A 23,033-nucleotide genomic window follows, 5' to 3' on the forward strand; every position below is an offset into this window, starting at 1 on the left:
AGGCCAGCAAGCTTGGTCATCATTTTTACCTATGTTATAAGACATTATGAAGGGACACTGCTTAGTGAAAGGGGTGTTTAAGAAGGAGCAATGGAGAAAAGGGAAGAGGATCTAAGGAAGGTACAGGAAGAAGAGGATGAACAGAATAAGGAGGAGGAAGAAGGTAAGGTACAGGGGTCAAGGAGGAAATTCAATCTAGGATTGGATCAGAAGAGGGAGAAGAGATTTTAAAGTTGGATTTTAGATCCTCCACATTGTTATTAGCCTTTCCTGAGGCATCATTAATGGCAGGAACTTTAGAGTTTTCTTTTAGCGGGCTCTTCATGCTGTTGCCAGACTCAATGGGTCCATCGGTTGGGGTGCATAGTCAACGAACGTGCCAAGTACTTTTGATCAAAGCAGAAGCATTTATTACTTGTGACAAGTAAGGAGTCAGAGAGATAGCTCTCAAAGCACTGTCTCTCTGAACAGCAAGATCAGGGAAGTTTTAAGCTAAGGGCACGTGCATATTCAGGGAAGGACGAGTGCAATCTTCTAGGTAGAGGTGAAGTTCTAGATGCCCTTACCAGTGCGATCATAGGCAGACGTTGCTGTTCAAAACATGGTGGCAATCCCCACCCTTAGGGTGGAGATTTTAGCATTAAAATGAGGCAGAGGTTACTCTAGGTTGACAAAATCCAGGCACCTAATTGAGTGAAGTCAAGAGGGTCAGCAAAGGTCAGCATCATCAATTCTTAGGCTCCACTTAGTCTGGTGGTTGAGTGCTCCAGGGGGTTTGGATCCTGAAAAACAGCTCAAGAATGTGCTTCAGGCTGATCTTTACCTTTGAAACAGAACTGGGAGTCTTTATGACTGATTTATTATCTTTGCTATGGTTGCTTCTCTGTCTTGATGATAGTCGTTTGTTCCTATATTCTTTGTTCCTTTTGAAATCATTCATTTCTGAGACATATTGTTTCCACAGGAAGACCTAGGAAACCATAGTTTACCTTTCCCCCAATCATCAGTAAACAGAACACAGAGGGGTTCTGAAATAAACTTGTCCAGTGCATGTTACAATTTCTCTTATTGCCTGGTATTCTACTTCTGCAAGATATGATATAATCTGGTTTAACCCCATTCCCTTCCTTACTACTGTCTTACTAACAATGCCCATTTGAAAATGCAGGTGATTGAATTTTTGGAATCTTTCAACCATTTGCGTCTAAGGTGGCAAGCAAATGAATTATCTTATTCATATCCCATATCCCACTGAGAATGAACAGACCTGACACAACTGGGCAGTCTTTAAAAGCCAGTTGAATTCATCCGCCTTAACCATGAATCTGAAAAGAACAGTAGCTTCAACAAAGAATGATTGATTAGCAGCATCAGTCCCCAAAACTCAAAGCTTTTAGCACCTGAATTGCTGAGCTAGTTTCCTTTTGGACTGCTGAACCCTGTGGCTACCTTCTCACTTTCTGTTCTTTGTTTTCCAAATTGACCTTGAATTTTGTTTTCCAGTTGGTAATTCAATGCACCAGATCTTTTTGACTGTTCAAATAATCACAACAATGAGATCACTTTACATAGATTGAGAAGTTAATACCCATTGTCAATGATAGAGAAAGAATAACTTTCTTGGCATTACTGAAAATAGTTATACCCTTAAAAGGATGTAATCTGGCAATATCTGTTATGTTGAAATTACAGTTCACCCTAGCAATTTTCCTCCTGGGAATCCTTCCAAAACTTATCGATTGTTCACAAGTGGCAAAAATTGGAAATGAAGTGAGTTTCATTAGGTAATGATGAATTTTAGGTAATTATTAAAAATGACTTAGAGCTATTACTGTAACCTGGATGGACTGCTATGGCTTGTTGAATAAAGTAAGAATCAGAGAAGTGTGAACAATATTCTATTTAATAAAATGGTGAGTAAGATCCCTCTATACGTATATTAATATATGGTTAAATGAGCATGGAGAAAACTACTAAAGTACACATGGATTAGGGGGAATTAGTGGTTTATCCTTATACCAATATCACACTTCTTGATTATTATATAGTACATCTTTAAATCAGGTTGTGAAAGTCCTTTTTAACTGTTCTTCTTCAGGATTGCTTTCATTTTCCTTTCTGAACCTGCATTTCCAGGTTCCGGTCTCCAATTATTCCCCTTCTTGTCAAATCCAAAGGGTATTTTCCAGTTTATTCTTACCTGATCTTTAACAGGACTGAAGGTTTTCTACTCACGTGAACGGCTCTCTTTCTCTGCCTCTGTGATATCATTCTCCTAGTTTTTCTTCTGTCTTTCTGGCTATTCCCATGTATCTTTAAGGCGTATCTTCTTCCTTTGCCATTAAACATTGGAGATTTTCAAGACTTGGTCTGGATCTTTCCTCATTCTACACTTCACACAAACGAGTACTGTTTCATAACCAGAGCTTTAATCAACTTATAAAAGATAGAACTTTACTTCTCTCTCAGTATAGTCTAGGTGGTCCCTGCTGGTGGAGAGCTCTTCTTTACAGAACTTTCAGGACCCAGTTTACTTCTGTTTTGTTCCTTAAACATTCCCTTGGGCAGAGGTTATAACCTGGAGTCCATTATACTGGTTTTCTGTTGCTGACACAACAAATTACTACAAACTGAGCTGCTTGAACAACACCTCCTTATTATCTCACAGAGTTTCATTTTCAAGCTCATTAAGGTTGTTGGCATAATTTATTTCCTTCTCATGCTTTCCATGTGGCCCTCTCTCTATTTAAGCCAGCGACAGTTGAGCCCTTCTCATGCTTTCGTTCTCAGACTGTCCCCTGTGTCACATCTCTCTGGCTTCCTCTCCTACCTTCATCTTCTGGGTTTTAAGGTTCATATGATTATGCTGGGCCCACCAAGACCCAGATAATTCAGGCTAAATTGCCTATTTTAAGGTCAGCTGATTAGTGATCTTAGTTATATCTGCAAAGTCCCTTTTGTATATAAGTAACATAACCATGGAGTAACACCCGGAGGTGAAGGTCACAGGGGTCAAACTTATGCCTACCATATCCATGGATAGAGTTCAAGAATACCATGAATTTGGATGGCAAAACAATTAACTCTATTTTCACTAACATTTTTTTGAAATGTATCATTTCCTTCAATTATAAATGTTGGCAACAAAGACACAGAAATATAGCAGTATTAACAATAAATTTTTCACCATAAAAATCACAGGTAAGGTATTCTTATATTATGCAGATAATCTTGAAATGTCATTCATGTCCATCACTTCCAAAATCACAGTTGTTATTAGATCTGCTACTAGATCTTATTTATTTTGTTAATAAAGAAACGCATTATCATATCACACATTTGTTTTTTTAATATTTTATAACTTTCATACTGAATTAATTTCCTTTGTAATCTTATATATTTTATTTTAAGCATTCCAAAACATTATTCTAAGGAGGGGTCTATGGGCTCCACCAAACTGCCAAAGAGATTTAAAGCACCAGAAGAAAAAAAAGAATTCCTGCCTTCAGGAATAGTTTTCCTTTCTAAGGTTGAAATTAGGTTACTGCCATTTCTATATTCCAATATAAACAAATAGAGAAAGAGGAATTTCAGGGTAAGACATTCCTTCAGGCAGAAGTTGCATGCAACATTTTTGCTCATATGTCATTGTAAGAACTGAAATGTGGCAATACTTAGCTGCAAGGGAGGCTTGGGGAATGTATTCTCCAGTTAAGTGACCTTGTACCTAGCAGGAAGGAGAAACAGAATATAGGGGACAACCAAGAAAAGAAAAAGAAAACCAATGACCTCATTTGCCTCTTAAATGAATAATAGGCATCTTTTGTACAAATTTCTTACTATAGACATGCTAATGATGTCATGCAATTTTCTAAAATATGTTTTATAAGTTTAGGAGTTAACAAGCCTTGAGGCTAAGTATTATGCTCTTGAAAGATTGAGATAGCATCTATAGTCAAAGTAATTTGACTAAAGAGAGACTTTCTTTTGAATATTGTGAAACACAGAGAGAGGATCTGTAATTTATGATAGGGGACATAGCATAGAACAATCTAATCTTTTGGGGAATCTTTCCCCAGCCTGACCAGTCGGATAACAAGTTTCTTTGTTTAGCATACTGAATTATAAATACCTTAAAGAGAAGGCAACTTAAAGTCCAGCCCCTGATTAAACAACTTTCAGGTTCTAGAGATTGTGTCCTCCCCTTGCAAGTCTCCTTGCTGGTGACACTTCAGGCCTGCTATATTGACAAATGTCCGTTGTACTTTAGGAGTGGTGGAAAGACCACACTTTTGGAAAATCAGACAAGCTTTATTCATCTAAAGGAGACAGGAGAAAGTCAGCACAAACAGGGGCAAGGATACACAGCAGAGATATCAGCCGCTTCATTTCAGAATGAGTTGTAGCTTCCCGGGCATTAAATCTTGTTGGGCATTAAGCCTTCCTTAGGCTATATAGGAGTGGGGTCCATGTCAGACTTTCTTGCAACAAAACTCCCTGTTTCTTGCGTTCACTTCTGTTTGCTGACCTGTGTGGCTTAGGCTCTGGAAAACCCCATATCTGAGCCAAGGACACCACCCCATGTTCTGGGAGTTGCTTTTAGCTATGTATTAGTTCATGTAACTATCTCAAGAATCCTACGAGGTAAGTGTTAGTGTTATTTTCAATTTACAGATGAGAAAACTGAGCAGAGATAGGTAAAGTGATTTCCCCAAAGTTGTATGTCTAGTGAGTGCAGAGCCATGATCTACACCTCAAGAGTGCCCTACCCCGCCCTACATATTACAAGAACTAACCAACTCTGCCCTTTCTCATTCTTGTTCACTCAGATTGGATTCCCTTGTTTACTTTGTTGACTTTAAAAATAAAAGTTATTTTACCAGCAAAAATGGGTTTATTCGGGAATAGCAGAGGAATTGTAACAGAGAAGAACAAACCTGATACCTTTAGCTCTAACCTTTGTGCTCTGTTGCCACGTTGACTGTGCTTAGTCATACTGGTTCTGCACCTTTGTCCAAAAAAATGTTGCCTAGAGCCTGAAATGTACTTGATAGCGCATTCTCAAGGCTCTGCCTTCCAGGCTTGACCTTTAAAGGTATAAGACTTTTCATTTACATAGAGATAAACAGTTGCAGAACAAAGAATAACATTTGTCTTGTTGGAGGTTTACAGGAACATGGTGACCAGACCTTTGTGGACAGATACAAGAAGAAAGGATTCTCACATCCCCTCCAAGGTCTGGCCTGCACCAAGAAGTCTACAACAACCAACCACACCCTCTCCCCCTTTAGTATTAAAAGAAGCCTGAATTCTAGCTCTGGTAAGATGTTTCTTTGGGACACTGGTCTGCCATCTTCTCCGACTGCTGCCTTTCTGAATAAAGTCGCTATTCCTTGCCCCAACACTTGGTCTCTCGATTTATTGGCCTGTCATGGGGCAAGCGGTATCAGTTTGCACTTGGTGACTGAATTGCAATTTGGGTCAAGCAAGCTATAGCAAAAGCCATAGGCAAGTCCAACAAACAAAGGAAAGTTACTTTATAGAGAAAATGGAGGAACTTGGCAGGGGTTCTTCTAAAGGAAAGTGCATGGTGAAAAGTGAGGGTGATGACAGTTTCTCACTGGCTGAGTTGCTGGGGTAGTCTCTTTCTTTCTTTTTTTTTTTTTTTTTTGCGGTACGCGGGCCTCCCACTGTTGGGGCCTCTCCCGTTGCAGAGCACAGGCTCCGGATGCGCAGGCTCCGCGGCCATGGGTTCACAAGCACAGCCTCGCCGTGGCATGTGGGATCCTCCCGGACCGGGGCACGAACCTGTGTGCCCTGCATCATCAGCAAGCGGATTCTCAACCACTGCGCCACCAGGGAAACCCTAGTCTGTTTCTTGCATGAACTGCAATGTACATCTTTGCTCTTTGGGGCCTGTAATTGACAATTCTTTCTGTAATTGACTGGGAGTGGTACTGTACTGCATGAGAGCTCCCCCTGCTGGCCTCCCAACTCTATTTTGGTGAGGTTTCCCTTTATTAATTTTCCCAACTTTCTCCTGTAGAAATCCTCCAGCAAAAAGAGTCTACTTCCTTTTCCTTGAGGAGGTTTCTCTGCGATAATGGATGTTCCCCCTTGTTAGAAATTTTCAGCCCGGAGTTAGACTTACCGAATTGGCAATCTTGCAGGTGGTGCTCTTCAGTCCCTTTTTAACAAATCCTTCGAAAGAATCTGATGCAAGTTAAAGGCGGAGAGCCACTGCTGGAGTTTTCTTCCTCAGATACGTGAACTAGCTTGGCAAGTTTGGGAGATGACTGGGGGGCGGGGCTGGCCCCGGACGCTACTCATCCGATCGGCACTAGGACCCCGGCGCCGGGGACCGGGTCTCGCGGCGGCCGTTGCGCCCGGGGCGGGGTTGTGCTGTTCCGGGAGTGGGGCCTCCAGCTCGACCCGCCTCTGGAGGCGGACCCGAGTTGACTTAAACTCTGGGGCCGCCAGGCGCTGCGTTTTCCTCCGCTCGCCCTGGCTGGTTTGCGTGCCCGTTGGTAAGTGGGGGGGGGGGGGGCCTGGTTCCCGGCCGGCACTCGCACGTCTTCTCTGGTCTTGGCTGGGCTGGGGGCACCGGGAGTCCAGGTGTCTGCGGGCGGGGGCTGGGCGCGTGGCGGCGAGCGCTTTTGTTCTGTGGCGGGGACAGAGTGGCGACTGCGGGGTCTCCGGGGTCTCGGGCCTCGGGCCCGCGGTGAACGCGCCCCGCTGGCCGCCGCCCAGAGCTGGGCGGGCCCGCTGGGCTCGGCTCGCTGCCCTCCCACGGCGCGGGGCGGGCCCGGAGGAGCCGCGGACTCAGAGCCTGACCCAGAGGGCGGCGCCTCGCCGGGTGTTTTCTGTGGATCGCCTTACTCTTCACGGTAGAGGTCGCGGGTGCCGACTGCGAGGACGCATTTTGTTAAACTCCAAGGCGATTGGTTAGGCTGGATGTGAGAGTGGCTTATGTTGTTATTGGTTTCCTGTCGCTGGCTTGAAAAAAAGATCTTTGTTTTGTATTTATTTTTCTAGTGTTTTCTTCCTCCCCACCCCCATTATGCAGAACCTCCCGAAACAGAATTGCTTCGCTTGCATCTCCAAGTGGCCCGCGAACGCGCTTGTGCCGGAGACGTTTTCTGTTCCTCTGCAATAGTTAGTCCCTCGAGGCACTTTTAAATGCACAAATGCGTACCGATTTTAGATGTTCTCGAGGGACGCGAATTCCCTAAGCAGATGGCCTTAGGATCCTGAGTTCAGCAAGCTTCCGGAGAATCGTTTCACTGAAAACAATTTGTAATACTTCTAGTGCTTGTAATCAAAATAAAGAGAACAGCAAGTGATGGGGATGAGCTTGGGTGCATTTAAATAGGCGGGTCGCAGAGCTTCTTTGGGGATTTTTCTGATTAATGCGTTAGCTGTAAACCACATTTAAGTTTTAGTGTTATTATGCATGAGTTAAGGTTTTACTTATTTTTTTACTGTACAGTTGGCTTCTCGTTTACTAATCCAATAAAGAATTAAGTTACAGTGTTGTTTAGCGTGATAAGATAATAGTGGCCCAGGAGGAGCGCACGTGAATTCTCACTTAAAAAGTGAATGGTATTTTAAGGCAGACCCAGTTTCTGTTTCTGTTACTTTGCCTTCTTAATAAGAATTCAGTAAACTTAGTTTGCTTTTGGTGCAACCTTAAGGAACAGTTTGCACAGCAATGTCGTATCAAGTAAACAGATTAGTGTGTATTTTTATTATAAATTTGATGTGAACTTTATATAAATAAAATTCAAGTATAAATTTTGTATTAAATTATATATTATATATTTAAGTTTTATATTAAATTATTATCAGTTATAAAATGTTTCTTGCTGTTCCTAGGACCAAAGAAGTAAACACTGTGTGGAGTGGTACTGACACGTTTGGAAGGAAATGGGAACATATACAGTAATGAATGAGTAGTATCATATTTAAAGGTAAGCGTGTCTCCTCTAAGTAGTCTACTCTAATTTATCTGTTGTGGAACAAAATTATTAAGTTGAATCAGCATTGGTTAAATATTAAACTATAGGATGCTGTGAATTTGACGTCAAAGCTTGAGAAATATGGTTGGCGTAGCATGGAGAATTCAGCTGTTCATCTTTGCACAAAAAGGAATAAGAGATGATGGTGAGGTGACTGTGGTCTAAGTTACTTAGGAAGAGGTCTACTTAACATGATTCTCTACATGGTCTGTTTCTTATTTTATTTTTTGAATTCATCGTATGTGGCACGTGGGGTTGGAGGAAGGCAGCACAGAGCAGAACTCTGGGAGAACCATTCCCTGAAATATCAACCTATAAAGCCAAAGAGGTCATTTCAGGGCTTCCATCCTGTAAACTCCAAGTGGTGTTAGGAAATCTTCTGTAATGATTAAGACCATAGTCCCTGCAGTCAGACTGCTGAGCGTCAGATTTTGGCTCTACCACTTGCCATCTCTGCAAACTTCGGAGAACTATTTAACTTCTCTGCCTCAGTGTTCTCATCTTCTGTGAAATGGGGGTAACCGTAGTACCTAGCTCACAGGATTGTTGTGATAAGTTAATGAGTTTGGTAGATAGAACACACTTGGAAGAGCTGGTAAATGGTAAGTGCTTAATAAATCTTAGCTGTTGTCGTGAGAAGAAATATATTTTATGGCCTAAGAAAATTAACAGTGTCTTACAGGAGATTCAGTTTGCTCATTTAAGCTCTAAATCAATTTATCGAGTTTGTGTTGATAAACCCCTTCACTGTAGATCATGGTGGAGGTTCTGTTTTTGTAAGGAAGTACCAGACACAACTCTGGTTTTTACCTGCAGCCGTATTTTTTTTAATTAATTAATTAACTTATCTTGGGCTGCGTTGGGTCTTTGTTGCTGCGCGCAGGCTTTCTCTAGTTGCGGCTAGGGCTTCTCGTTGCGCTGGCTTCTCTTGTCGCGGAGCACAGGCTCTAGGCTCGTGGACTTCAGTAGTTATAGCTCGCGGGCTCCAGAGCGCATGCTCAGTAGTTGTGGCGCACGGGCTCAGTTGCTCCTCGGCATGTGGGATGTTCCTGGACCGGGGCTCGAAGCCGTGTCCCCTGCATTGGCAGGCGGATTCTTAACCACTGCGCCACCGGGGAAGCCCTAAAGGCGCAATCTTACAAAAAGAAATGTAATCTTGTGGACCTTTGAAGAATTCTAAGTGCTTTGTTGACAGACAGCTATGTAGTGTGTCTATGCTTGATATCCTAAGTGTGCTTGTAAATGGAAGGGCAGTGTTAGAGGCTAGCCTGTTGAGGTAAATGTCTCAAGTGATTGCAGAGATTTAATGACAGTCACTAAGATTCTCTTGAGATATGTTAAATTATAAGACTTCATTTGTAAACAAAATCTTAACTTGTGGTTAAAACTGTGGTTAAAAAAATTATATTGTCCACTTAGGTTTCAAGAAACAAAAAATCATAAGCAAATTTTTTTAAGCCCCCAAAGGGAATTTATTGGATCACATAACTTAAGAGTTCATGTGAGAAGATATACAGATTGCCAACAAACACGTGAAAGGATGCTCAACATCACTAATCATTAGAGAAATGCAAATGTAGGTGATACCTACAATGAGGTATCACCTCATACCAGTCAGAATGGCCATCAAAAAGTCTACAAACAATAAATGCTGGAGAGGGTGTGGAGAAAAGGGAACCCTCTTGCACTGTTGGTTGGAATGTAGATTGATACAGCCACTATGGAGAACTGTATGGAGGTTCCTTAAAAAACTAAAAATAGAACTACCATCCCACCCAGCAATCCCACTACTGGGCATTTACCCTGAGAAAACCATAATTCAAAAAGAGTCATGTACCACAATGTTCATTGCAGCGCTATTTACAATAGCCAGGACATGGAAGCAACATAAGTGTCCATCGACAGATGAATGGATAAAGAAGATGTGGCACATATATACAATGGAATATTACTCAGCCATAAAAAGAAAGGAAATTGAGTTATTTGTAGTGAGGTGGATGGACCTAGAGTCTCATACAGAGCGAAATAAGTCAAAGAGTATGCTAACACATATATATGGAATCTAAATAAAAAATGGTTCTGAAAAATCTAAGGGCAGGACAGGAATAAAGACGCAGACTTAGAGAATGGACTTGAGGACACAGGGAGGGGGAAGGGTAAGCTGGGACCAAGTGAGAGAGTGTCACTGACATATATACACTACTAAATGTAAAATAGCTAGTAGGAAGCAGCCTCATAGCACAGGGAGATCAGCGAAGTGATTTGTGACCACCTAGAGGGGTGGGATAGGGAGGGTGGGAGGGAGGGAGGGAGGGAGGATTTGTGACCACCTAGAGGGGTGGGATAGGGAGGGAGGGAGACAAGGCAAGAGGGAAGAGATTTGGGGATATATGTATACGTATAGCTGATTCACTTTGTTATAAAGCAGAAACTAATACACCATTGTAAAGCAATTGTACTCCGATAAAGGTGTTAAAAAAAAAAAGAGTTCATGTGGCTTGACTTTCAGGTTTGGCTGGATCCAACATTTGAATCTGAAAGAAAGTTTTAAAGACTTGAGACACTGTCTTTGAGTTCTGCTGTCTTCTTTGGCATTGACTTCATTCTCAGGCACAGCTCTCCCTTCATTGCGTAGCCCTAACATCTCCAGGTATATAGCCAGTCAGCTTCAACTTGCACAGAGCATGTCTTTTGTCTGGTTGCTCTGCCAGGTCTATAATTACATTAGTGCTCATCGAGTCATGTGCCCATGTCTGTGCTAACAACTGGGAAATGTTTTGTTTTTTTAAACTGTAGTTTAGAGATATAATTCATATATCATATTCATATAATTCAGTTTATTCACTTACAGTGTACAGTGGTTTTGCATATATTCACAAAGTGTGCAACCATTACCACAATCACTTTTAGAACATATTCTTGCCCCCCAAAAGAATCTCTACTCATTATACTCTCCATATATTCTCTATACTCTCCATTCTCCCCCAAGCCATGCATCTCCAGGCAACCGTTAATCTAGTTTGTCTCTAGATTTGTGATTCTGAACACTTCTTATAGATGATGTCATATGTGATCTTTTAGGACTCTTTTCTCACCTAGCGTGATGTTTTCAAGATTGATTCCTGATAAGCGTGTATGTATTTCATTCCTTTTTATTAGCAAGTAATAATTCCGTTGTATGGTTATGCCACACTTTGTTTTCCTTTCGTCAGTTAACACACATTTGGATTGTTTCCACTTTTTGGCTACTCTGAATAAAGTTGCTGTGTGCATTCATGTACAAGTGTTTGTATGGGCATACCTTTTCAATTCGTGTATGTATATATCTAGGAGTTGAATTGCTCTGTCATATCATAAGGTAACTGTATTTGACCTTTTGAGAAATTGCCAGACTGTTTTTGATGAACCATGTACATTCTCAGTAGTAACAGCAATGCATAGGAGTTCCAGTTTGTCCACATCCTTACCGACACTTGTCTTTTTGCTTGTAGCTATCATAGTGAGCATTAAGTGGCATCCTGTGATGTTATTAATGATGTTGAGCATCTTTTTGTGCATATTGCCTATTTGTATATCTTTGGAAAAACTGTCTGTTCAAAACCTGTTAACTTTAAGTTCAAGTTGTTTTTATATTATCGAGGTGTAAAAGTTCTCTATATATTCTGGATTCTAGTTTCTTCCTAGTGATCATATATATGAGGGTTTGTTTTTGGATTCTGTTCCATTGATCATTGTTTATCCCAGTTCAGTCCCACATGACTTTGTTTACTCTAGTTTTTTTTTTTTTTTAGCCATTGGTATTAGTTATTATAATTAGTTGTTGCATAATTACCTCAAATATTAGTGGCTTAAAACAGCAAATAGTTATTATCTCATATAGTTACTATGGGTCAGGAATCAGGGAATGGCTTAGCTGAGTGGTTCTGGATCAGGGCTTTTCATGAGGCTGCTGTCAAGATATTGGCAGGAGCTGCACACAGTTTTTGAAGGCTTGACTGAGGCTCAGGGATTTGCTTCCAAGATGGCGCACTCACATAGCTGTTGGAAGGAGGCTGTAGTTTTTTGCCATGTGAGTGTCTCCATATTTTGCCTGAGTGTCCCGATGATGTGACTGCTGGCTCTTCCCCTTCTCATCAAGTCCTTTCAGATGGGCAGCAGCATCATTGGAAACCACAGAGGTTCAGGGTACAGGGAAGCCTTGCAAGATCATCAGTACCATTAGAGAGAGTGCAAAAAAGCTAAAAAGCCTCCCAGTGTGATGTGTGCCCTTGCTCAATGGTAGCTCTTCTTATTAATTTGCAATTACTATTTTAAGATCTGCTGGTAGTGGAGGGTCTCCTGCAGAGGTGGGGGGTGGGGTGGTGCTGTGGCTCATGGGGACAAGGACATTGGCAGTAGCAGTTCTGGGAAATACCCATTGGCATAAGGCCCCACCAAAGAGCCTGTAGCAATTTACTCTAGTTTTGTAGTTTAAAGTTTTGAAATTGGGAAGTGTGAGTCTTTCAACTTTATACTCTTTCTCAAAATGAATTTTGGGGTCGGGTTCTCAATTTCTGCAAAGAAGACATCTGGGACTTCGGTAAGGGTTGTAATGAATCTGTAGACCAATTTGAGGAGTAGTGCCACCTTGAGAGTATCAAATCTTCCAGTCCATGAATGTGGGATGTGTTTCCATTTATTTAGTTCTTTAATTTCTTTTGGCAATGTTTTCTAATATTCAGAGTGTACCATTTTCGCTTTTTGTTAAATTTATTCCAAAGTATTTCATTCTTTTTGCTGTTACTGGAAATGGAATTGTTTTCTAGATTGTTGTTCCCTCACCCCCCACTTCAGATGCACAAGCCCACATTGTCACCTGTGCTTCTGACTGGGTACAGATTGGAGGTTCCCAGGACCAACCCTCTCCTTTTTTTTTTTTTTTTTTTAAACATCTTTATTGGAGTATAATTGCTTTACAATGGTGTGTTAGTTTCTGCTTTATAACAAAGTGAATCAGCTATACATATAGATACATCCCCATATCTCCTTCCTCTTGCATCTCCCTTCCAACCTCCCTATCCCACCCCGCTAGGTGGTCACAAAGCACGGAGCTGATCTCCCTGTGCTATGTGGCTGCTTCCCACTAGCTATCTATTTTACATTTGGTAGTGTATATATGTCCATGCCACTCTCTCGCTTTGTCACAGCTTACCCTTCCCCCTCCCCATATCCTCAAGTTCATTCTCTATTTGGTCTGTGTCTTTATTCCTGTCTTACCCATACATTCTTCATGACATTTTTTTCTTAAATTCCATATATATGTGTTAGCATACGGTATTTGTCTTTCTCTTTCTGAATTACTTCACTCTGTATGACAGACTCTAGGTCCATCCACCTCATTACAAATAGCTCAATTTCGTTTCTTTTTATGGCTGAGTAATATTCCATTGTATATATGTGCCACATCTTCTTTGTCCATTCATCCGGTGATGGACACTTAGGTTGTTTCCATCTCCGGACTGTTGTAAATAGAGCTGCAATGAACATTTTGGTACATGACTCTTTTTGAATTACGGTTTTCTCAGGGTATATGCCCAGTAGTGGGATTGCTGGGTCATATGGTAGTTCTATTTGTATTTTTTTAAGGCACCTCCATACTGTTCTCCATAGTGGCTGTACCAATTCACATTCCCACCAGCAGTGCAAGAGTGTTCCCTTTTCTCCACACCCTCTCCAGCATTTATTGTTTCTAGATTTTTTATTTTTTATTTTTTTTTGTTTCTAGATTTTTTGATGATGGCCATTCTGACCGGTGTGAAATGATACCTCATTGTAGTTTTGATTTGCATTTCTCTAATGATTAATGATGTTGAGCATTCTTTCATGTGTTTGTTGGCAATCTGTATATCTTCTGTGGAGAAATGTCTATTTAGGTCTTCTGCCCATTTTGGGGTTGGGTTGTTTGTTATGAGCTGCATGAGCTGCTTGTAAATTTTGGAGATTAATCCTTTGTCAGTTGCTTCATTTGCAAATACTTTCTCCCATTCTGAGGGTTGTCTTTTCATCTTGATTATGGTTTCCTTTGCTATGCAAAAGCTTTGAAGTTTCATTAGGTCCCATTTGTTTATTTTTGTTTTTATTTCCATTTCTCTAGGAGGTGTGTCAAAAGGATCTTGCTGTGATTTATGTCACAGAATGTTCTGCCTATGTTTTCCTCTAAGAGTTTGATAGTTTCTGGCCTTACATTTAGGTCTTTAATCCATTTTGAGCTTATTTTTGTGCATGGTGTTAGGGAGTGTTCTAATCTCATACTTTTACATCTACCTGTCCAGTTTTCCCAGCACCACTTACTGAAGAGGCTGTCCTTTCTCCACTGTACATTCCTGCCTCCTTTATCAAAGATAAGGTGACCATATGTCCGTGGGTTTATCTCTGGGCTTTCTATCCTGTTCCATTGGTGTATATTTCTGTTTTTGTGCCAGTACCATACTGTCTTGATTACTGTAGCTTTGTAGTATAGTCTGAAGTCAGGGAGCCTGATTCCTCCAGCTCCGTTTCTCGTTCTCAAGATTGCTTTGGCTATTCGGGGCCTTTTGTGTTTCCATATAAACTGTGAAATTTTTTGTTCTAGTTCTGTGAAAAATGCCAGTGGTAGTTTGATAGGGATTGCATTGAATCTGTAGATTGCTTTGGGTAGTAGAGTCATTTTCACAATGTTGAGTCTTCCAATCCAAGAACATGGTATATCTCTCCATCTGTTAGTATCATCTTTAATTTCTTTCATCAGTGTCTTATAATTTTCTGCATACAGGTCTTTTGTCTCCTTAGGTAGGTTTATTCCTAGATATTTTATTCTTTTTGTTGCAGTGGTAGATGGGAGTGTTTTCTTAATTTCACTTTCAGATTTTTCATCATTAGTGTATAGGAATGTCAGAGATTTCTGTGCATTAATTTTGTATCCTGCCACTTTACCAGATCCATTGATTAGCTCTAGTAGTTTTCTGGTAGCATCTTTAGGATTCTCTATGTATAGTATCATGTCATCTGCAAACAGTGACAGCTTTACTTCTTCTTTTCCGATTTGGATTCCTTTTATTTCCTTTTCTTCTCTGATTGCTGTGGCTAAAACTTCCAAAACTATGTTGAATAAGAGTGGTGAGAGTGGGCAGCCTTGTCTTGTTCCTGATCTTAGTGGAAATGGTTTCAGTTTTTCACCATTGAGGACGATGTTGGCTGTGGGTTTGTCATATATGACCTTTATCATGTTGAGGAAAGTTCCCTCTATGCTTACTTTCTGCAGGGTTTTTATCATAAATGGGTGTTGAATTTTGTCGAAAGCTTTCTCTGCATCTATTGAGATGATCATATGGTATGTCTCCTTCAATTTGTTAATATGGTGTATCACATTGATTGATTTGCATATACTGAAGAATCCTTGAATTCCTGGAATAAACCCCACTTGATCATGGTGTATGATCCTTTTAATGTGCTGTTGGATTCTGTTTGCTAGTATTTTGTTGAGGATTTTTGCATCTATGTTCATCAGTGATATTGGCCTGTAGTTTTCTTTCTTTGTGACATCCTTGCCTGGTTTTGGTATCAAGGTGATGGTGGCCTTGTAGAATGAGTTTGGGAGTGTTCCTCCCTCTGCTATATTTTGGAAGAGTTTGAGAAGGATAGGTGTTATCTCTTCTCTAAATGCTTGATAGAATTCACCTGTGAAGCCATCTGGTCCTGGGCTTTTGTTTGTTGGAAGATTTTTAATCACAGTTTCAATTTCAGTGCTTGTGATTGGTCTATTTATATTTTCTATTTCTTCCTGATTCAGTCTTGGCAGGTTGTGTGTTTCTAAGAATTTGTCCATTTCTTCCAGGTTGTCCATTTTTTTGGGCATAGAGTTGCTTGTAGTAATCTCTCTTGATCTTTTGTATTTCTGCAGTGTCAGTTGTTACTTCTCCTTTTTCATTTCTAATTTTGTTGATTTGAGTCTTCTCCCTTTTTCTCTCAGTGAGTCTGGCTAATGGTTTATCAATTTTGTTTATCTTCTCAAAGAACCAGCTTTTAGCTTTATTGATCTTTGCTGTTTTTCCTTCATTTCTTTTTCATTTACTTCTGATCTGATCTTTATGATTTCTTTCCTTCTGCTAACTTTAGAGTGTTTTTCTTTTTCTTTCTCTAATTGCTTTAGGTGCAAGGTTAGGTTGTTTATTCGAGATCTTTACTGTTTCTTAAGGTAGGGTTGTATTGCTCTAAACTTCCGTCTTAGAACTGCTTTTGCTGCATCCCATAGGTTTTGGGTCATCGTGTCTCCACTGTCATTTGTTTATAGGTATTTTTTGATTTCCTCTTTGATTTCTTCAGTGACCACTTCTTTATTAAGTAGTGTATTGTTTAGCCTCCATGTGTTTGTATTTTTTACAGATCTTTTCCTGTAATTGATATCTAGTCTCATAGCATTGTGGTTGGAAAAGATACTTGATACAATTTCAGTTTTCTTAAACTTACCAAGGCTTGATTTGTGACCCAAGATATGATCTATCCTGGAGAATGTTCCATGAGCACTTGAGAAAAATGTGTATTCTGTTGTCTTTGGATGGAATGTCCTATCAATATCAATTAAGTCCATCTTGTTTAATGTATCATTTAAAGCTTGTGTTTCCTTATTTATTTTCATTTTGGATGATCTGTCCATTGGTGAAAGTGGGGTGTTAAAGTCCCCTACTATGAGGATGTTACTGTCAATTTCCCCCCCCCCTTTTTTTTTTTTAGGGCTACAAATGCTTGGCTTATTTATTTATTTATTTATTTATGTCTGTGTTGGCTCTTAATTTCTGTGTGAGGGCTTTCTCTAGTTGTGGCAAGCGGGGGCCACTCTTCATCGCGGTGCGCGGGCCTCTTACTATCGCGGCCTCTTTTGTTGCGGAGCACAGGTTCCAGACGCGCAGGCTCAGTAGTTGTGGCTCACGGGCCTAGTTGCCCTGCAGCATGTGGGATCTTCCCAGACCAGGGCTCGAACCCGTGTCCCCTGCATTAGCAGGCAGATTCTCAACCACTGCGCCACCAGGGAAGCCCAATTTCCCCTTTTATGGCTGTTATTATTTGCCTATATATTGAGGTGCTCCTATGTTGGGTGCATAAATATTTACAATTGTTGTATCTTCTTCTTGGATCGATCCCTTGATCATTACGTAGTGTCCTTCTTTTTCTCTTCTAATAGTCTTTATTTTAAAGTCTATTTTGTCTGATATGAGAATTGCTACTCCAGCTGTGTTCTGATTTCCATTTGCATGGAATATCTTTTTCCATCCCCTCACTTTCAGTCTCTATGTGTCCCTAGGTCTGAAGTGGGTCTCTTGTGGACAGCATATATATAGGTCTTGTTTTTGTATCCATTCAGCCAGTCTGTGTCTTTTGGTGGGAGCATTTAATCCATTTATATTTAAGGTAATTATCAATATGTATGTTCCTATTCCCATTTTCTTAATTGTTTTGAGTTCGTTATTGTAGGTCTTTTCCTTCTGTTGTGTTTCATGCCTAGAGAAGTTCCTTTAGCATTTGTTGTAAAGCTGGTTTGGTGATGCTGAACTCTCTCAGCTTTTGCTTGTCTGTAAAGGTTTTAATTTCTCCATCAAACCTGAATGAGATCCTTGCTGGATAGAGTAATCTTGGTTGCAGGTTTTTCTCCTTCATCACTTTAAATATGTCCTGCCAGTCCCTTCTGGTTTGCAGAGTTTCTGCTGAGAGATCAGCTGTTAACCTTATGGGGATTCCCTTGTGTGTTATTTGTTGTTTTTCCCTTGCTGCTTTTAATATGTTTTCTTTGTGTTTAATTTTTGACAGTTTGATTAGTATGTGTCTTGGCGTGTTTCTCCTTGGATTTTTCCTGTATGGGACTCTCTGTGCTTCCTGGACTTGATTAACTATTTCCTTTTCCATATTAGGGAAGTTTTCAACTATAATCTCTTCAAATATTTTCTCAGTCCCTTTCTTTTTCTCTTCTTCTGGGACCCCTATAATTCTTCGAATGTTGGTGCGTTTAATGTTGTCCCAGAGGTCTCTGAGACTTTCCTCAGTTCTTTTCATTCTTTTTTCTTTATTCTGCTCTGCATTAGTTATTTCCTCTGTTTTATCTTCCACCTCACTTATCCGTTCTTCTGCCTCAGTTATTCTGCTATTAATCCCTTCTAGAGTATTTTTAATTTCATTTATTGTGTTGTTCATCATTGCTTGTTTCATCTTTAGTTCTTCTAGGTCCTTGTTAAATGTTTCTTGCATTTTGTGTATTCTATTTCCAAGATTTTGGATCATCTTTACTATCATTATTCTGAATTCTTTTTCAGGTAGACTGCCTATTTCCTCTTCATTTGTTAGGTCTCGTGGGTTTTTATCTTGCTCCTTCATCTGCTGTGTGTTTTTCTGTCTTCTCATTTTGCTTATCTTACTGTGTTCGGGGTCTCCTCTTTGCAGGCTGCAGGTTCGTAGTACCCGTTGTTTTTGGTGTCTGTCCGCAGTGGCTAAAGTTGGTTCAGTGGGTTGTGTAGGCTTCCTGGTGGAGGGGACTAGTGCCTGTGTTCTGGTGGATGAGGCTGGATCTTGTCTTTCTGGTGGGCAGGTTCACGTCTGGTGGTGTGTTTTGGGGAGTCTGTGGCCTTATTATGATTTTAGGCAGCCTCTCTGCTAATCGGTGGGGTGTGTTTCTGTCTTGCAAGTTGTTTGGCATAGGGTGTCCAGCACTGTAGCTTGCTGGTCGTTGAGTGAAGCTGGGTGTTGGTGTTGAGATGGAGATCTCTGGGAGATTTTCGCCATTTGATATTACGTGGAGCTGGGAGGTCTCTTGTGGACCAGTGTCCTGAAGTTGGCTCTCCCACCTCAGAGGCACAGCACTGACTCCTGGCTGCAGCACTAAGAGCCTTTCATCCACTCAGCTCAGATCACAAAAAGAGGAAAAGGGGAAAAAATAGTAAATCTTCCTCTCAAAGTCCACCTCCTTAATTTGGGATGATTTGTTGTCTATTCGTGTATTCCACAGATGCAGCGTACGTCAAGTTGATTGTGGAGATTTAATCTGCTGCTTCTGAGGCTGCTGGGAGAGATTTCCCTTTCTGTTCTTTGTTTGCACAGCTCCCAGGCTCAGCTTTGGATTTGGCCCCGCCTCGGCGTGTACGTCGCCAGAGGGTGTCTGTTCTTCACTCAGGCAGGACAGGGTTAAAGGAGCAGCTGATTCGGGGGCTCTGGCTCACTCAGGCCCGGGGGTACAGAGGGGTACGGATGTGGGGTGAGCCTGCGGCAGCACAGGCCGGCGGGACGTTGCACCAGCCTGAGGCGCGCCGTGCGTTCTCCCGGGGAAGTTGTCTCTGGGGTCCTCGCTGATCGCCACGGCTCACGCCCATGTCTGGAGTTCCTTTAAGCGGTGCTCTTAATCCCCTCTCCACTCTGGACCCCACGGCCACTGGCTGGTCCACTGTGTTCAGGAAATTCAGCAGGAACCCTGGCAGCTCCTCAATGTCTGCTAGTGTTGGAGGGTGTCCTGCAGAGGCGGGGGGGTGGCTCTGGTTCGCCATGGGGACAAGGTCACTGGCAGCAGAAGTTCTGGGAAGTACTCCTTGGTGTGAACACTCCCAGAGTCTGTCCCCAACCCTCTCCTTGAACGTCAGACACCAGTCTCAAGTCCAGGTTGATACCTGTATTTCTGATTGATTGGTAAGAGGTTTCTAAGACCCCCCTCCTCTGTTCAATTAATTTGCTAAAGAGGCTTACAGAAGTCAGAGAAACATTTTACTTACTAGATTACTGGTTCATTGCAAAGGATATTAAAGGAAACTGTTACACAATACTCAACTGAGTAAATTTGAGGATCTAATTGGCTTTTTTCAACAATTCATGGATTGAGAGTAAATTGGAGCTCCGAGGAGCTGTACAGAATGGAAGCCTTTTATAGAAACCTGGGCCAGAGAAGGAGGTTATTAGCAAAAGCAAAGAAAGTATTGTTTCAGGCAAGGTTACCTCACTAGTGCTGACCAGGAAATTCCAGAAATTTAAGCCCTGGGAGGTTTTAAACTGCAATTAAATCTTAGTTTGCTGTCCTGGGGGCAAGTGGCTCCAACCTAGGGCCGTTTTTTTTTTTTTTTTTAATTTTTTAACAATAGGAATCATCAACCAGATGGAAGAGATGTGTAGGGTGAAGTACATGGGAGGAAGGGATGTGGAGCTTCCACACCACTTCTCCCCAGATCATGGTGTTCATCAACCCCGAAGCTCCCCAGCCCTGTCCTTTGGGGTTTTTATGGAGACCTCTTTACACAGTCATGATTGACTAAATCACTGGCCATTGGTGATTGATTCAACCTCCAGCTCCTCTCCCCTCCTGGAGCTGTGGGGTGGGGGAGGGAGGTGCAGGGCTGGGGGTGAGGGGTGGGACTGAGTGTTCCAACCCTCTAATTGTTAACGCAAAGACAGTGAGGCCAAACAAACTGAAATGTCAGAGTTTGCAGCAGAGAAAGGTTTATTGCAAGCCCATGCAAGGAGATGAGGTGGCTCACGCCCTGAGAAGCCCTAAGCTCCCTGAAGGGTTTCAGCAAAGCAGTTTTAAAGGCCAGGTGATTAGCTTGCGCCTGATTCTCTGATTGGCTGACGGTGAGGCAGCAAGGTGGTGTCGCAGGTTAACCTTCTCAGTCCTCAGGCTCCAGGAGGCCTGGGGAGATGTGCTCAGGATCATCATGTAGTTTGTCCAACAACTCAGGAAATTCGCATCGAATACTGTTATCTAGGTACTTCAGAGAGGAGCTAAAGCACAGGATATGGGGGAAGGCCTGTGGCAGGAAGGCCCCATAGGGTCCTGCTGTGTTACAAAATCATTTGGTTGCTTCTCCTGGCAACCAGCCTCCATCCTTAGGTGCAGTCAGAAAGTCACCTCAGTGACATAAGAAAAGACACCTTTATCACTCTCACTAAGGAAAATCCGAGGGTTTTAGGAGCTTTGTGCCAGAAATGGGGATGAAGACCTAATAATGTATTTATTATAAATTACAGTATCACAGGGGTTTGTCCTTTTCATCCAAATGATCTGAATATATTGGCATACAGTTGTTCATAGTATCTCTTTTTAAATGTAAGGTTGGTAGTAATGGCCTTATTCCTGAGTTTAGTAATCGGAGTCTGTTTGCTTGCTCAGTCTAGCTAAAGGTTTATCAATTTTGTTGATCTTTTCAAAGACCCGACTTGTGGTTTTGTTCCTTTTCTCTCTTTTTGTATCCTTGTGGCTAAAGTTTATGACCGCAAAGGATACAATATAGGACCAACGGGGAAAAGATGTGCATAGGCAAAGTCCATAGAAGTCAGGTGTGTGCTTCCAGATTCTCCCTCCATTGAGAGCTGCATGGACATGCTTTCTCTGCAGCTGGAGACTGCAGGAACACATGGTCTCAGGAAGGAATTATATACAGTAAAAATTCTTAAAGACCCTAAAGAACATTTGTATATGTAGGTTACATCAATATTTACTGTATTAAAGACTGAAACAGGAATTTTTAAAAACTATTTTATTTAAAAATAACAGTAGGGCTTCCCTGGTGGCGCAGTGGTTAAGAATCTGCCTGCCAATGCAGGGACCAGGGGTTCGAGCCCTGGTCCAGGAAGATCCCACATGCTGCGGAGCAACTAAGCCCATGTGCCACAACTACTGAAGCCCGCATGCGTAGAGCCCGTGTTCCGCAACAAGAGAAGCCACCACAATGAGAAGCCTGCGCACTGCACCGAAGAATACCCCCAACTCGCTGCAACTAGAGAAAGCCCACGCTCAGCAACAAAGACCCAACGCAGCCAAAAATAAATAAATGAATAATAATTTTAAAAACCACAGTAAATCCTTACATGTTAATATGAATGTTTTCCAAAACAACACAAGACACTAGTGAAAAGAGTGGCATTGTTTTGTATTTTTGCAAATCTCTTTAATGTCTGGTTAATAGTTGGATTCTTTTTTTTTGAGGTACGTGGGCCTCTCACTGTTGAGCCCTCTCCCGTTGCGGAGCACAGGCTCCGGATGCTCAGGCTCAGCGGCCATGGCTCACGGGCCCAGCCACTCCACGGCATCTGGGATCTTCCCGGACCGGGGCACGAACCCGTGTCCCCTGCATTAGCAGGCGGACCTTCAACCACTGGACCACCAGGGAAGCCCAATAGTTGGATTCTTATATCTGCTTCTGCATTCAGTTTCTTGCTACATGTTACTTTAGTTGAAGTAGTTGAAGGATGTTTATTGGATGACAGAAATTCATCTTCAGTAGGTCACTGTTTCATTATGCCCCTAAAGATTCACTGCCACAATTTCTATCAGTTTTTACATTTTCCTTCTATATGATCATGTCATTGGGCAAAGTGTTGTGGCTAGGGTGGCTTAGAGCGTGGGATTATTCACTTTACAACTGAGTGATTGCCATTCCTTCTCATCCAGCAAAATTTGAATGGCTCCCCTATGCTGGTGGGGAAGGAAGACAGTACTGATCACGGGGGTAGGGGGTACTCAGAAACCATTAATCTAATTTACTCCAGACTGTTGCCACCATCTTCAGTATAACTACAGGCCAATGGAAGATCTTAATCTAAGGATACTTAGAAACTCAGCAGCTGCTGACTTTGGGAGTGGATGTCCTTGGAGCTATGTCCTTGGGCAAAGGCCTGAATTCCTCATCCTATTAGTCATGATTTCTCATGGTTTCCTGATTAGAACCCTCTTGTGTACATTTTTTAGACTGTAGTTATGGCTCTGAATTTAACTGCTTGCTGGATCTGTCATCCTTTACTTGACCCTTCTGACAAGAAGGTAGATTCTGTCCCTATACGTTTCTTCTGGTACTTGAGGTCTCTTTGCATCATTAATCTTAACCTCCAGTTTTATAGAATCTGAATCTTAACCCCATGACAACAAAATGCCTCTGTTGTAGTTCTTGGAATCCTGTCAACAACCTGGGACTACCAGAGCAAACACTATAATGCCCCTATTATGACAGGGGTAACCAACAGGGAGGAGAAGATTTT

At 41.7% G+C, this 23,033-nt stretch overlaps 1 protein-coding gene and 1 long non-coding RNA gene across 2 annotated transcripts in view; one reads left to right on the forward strand and one right to left on the reverse strand.

Moving 5' to 3' along the window:
• Positions 1–2,142: 2,142 nt before the first annotated feature.
• Positions 2,143–6,298, reverse strand: LOC308625007. The gene is made up of 3 exons (XR_014017037.1): positions 6,152–6,298; positions 4,945–5,087; positions 2,143–2,333 (listed from the first exon to the last, which is right to left on the reverse strand). It is a non-coding gene; the product is annotated as an uncharacterized lncRNA (long non-coding RNA).
• Positions 6,299–6,442: 144 nt separating this feature from the next.
• RESF1 (retroelement silencing factor 1) overlaps positions 6,443–23,033 on the forward strand; it is a 37,492-nt gene continuing 20,901 nt past the window's right edge. Inside the window, exons 1-2 of the mRNA XM_081248835.1 lie at positions 6,443–6,527; positions 7,876–7,970. The gene's annotated coding sequence lies outside the window, so the exon portion shown is untranslated. The remainder of the gene's footprint in view (positions 6,528–7,875; positions 7,971–23,033) is intronic.

The sequence above is a fragment of the Mesoplodon bidens genome, assembly GCF_964165515.1.
Source record: "Mesoplodon bidens genome assembly, chromosome: 11".
Taxonomy (NCBI): Eukaryota; Metazoa; Chordata; class Mammalia; order Artiodactyla; family Ziphiidae; genus Mesoplodon; species Mesoplodon bidens.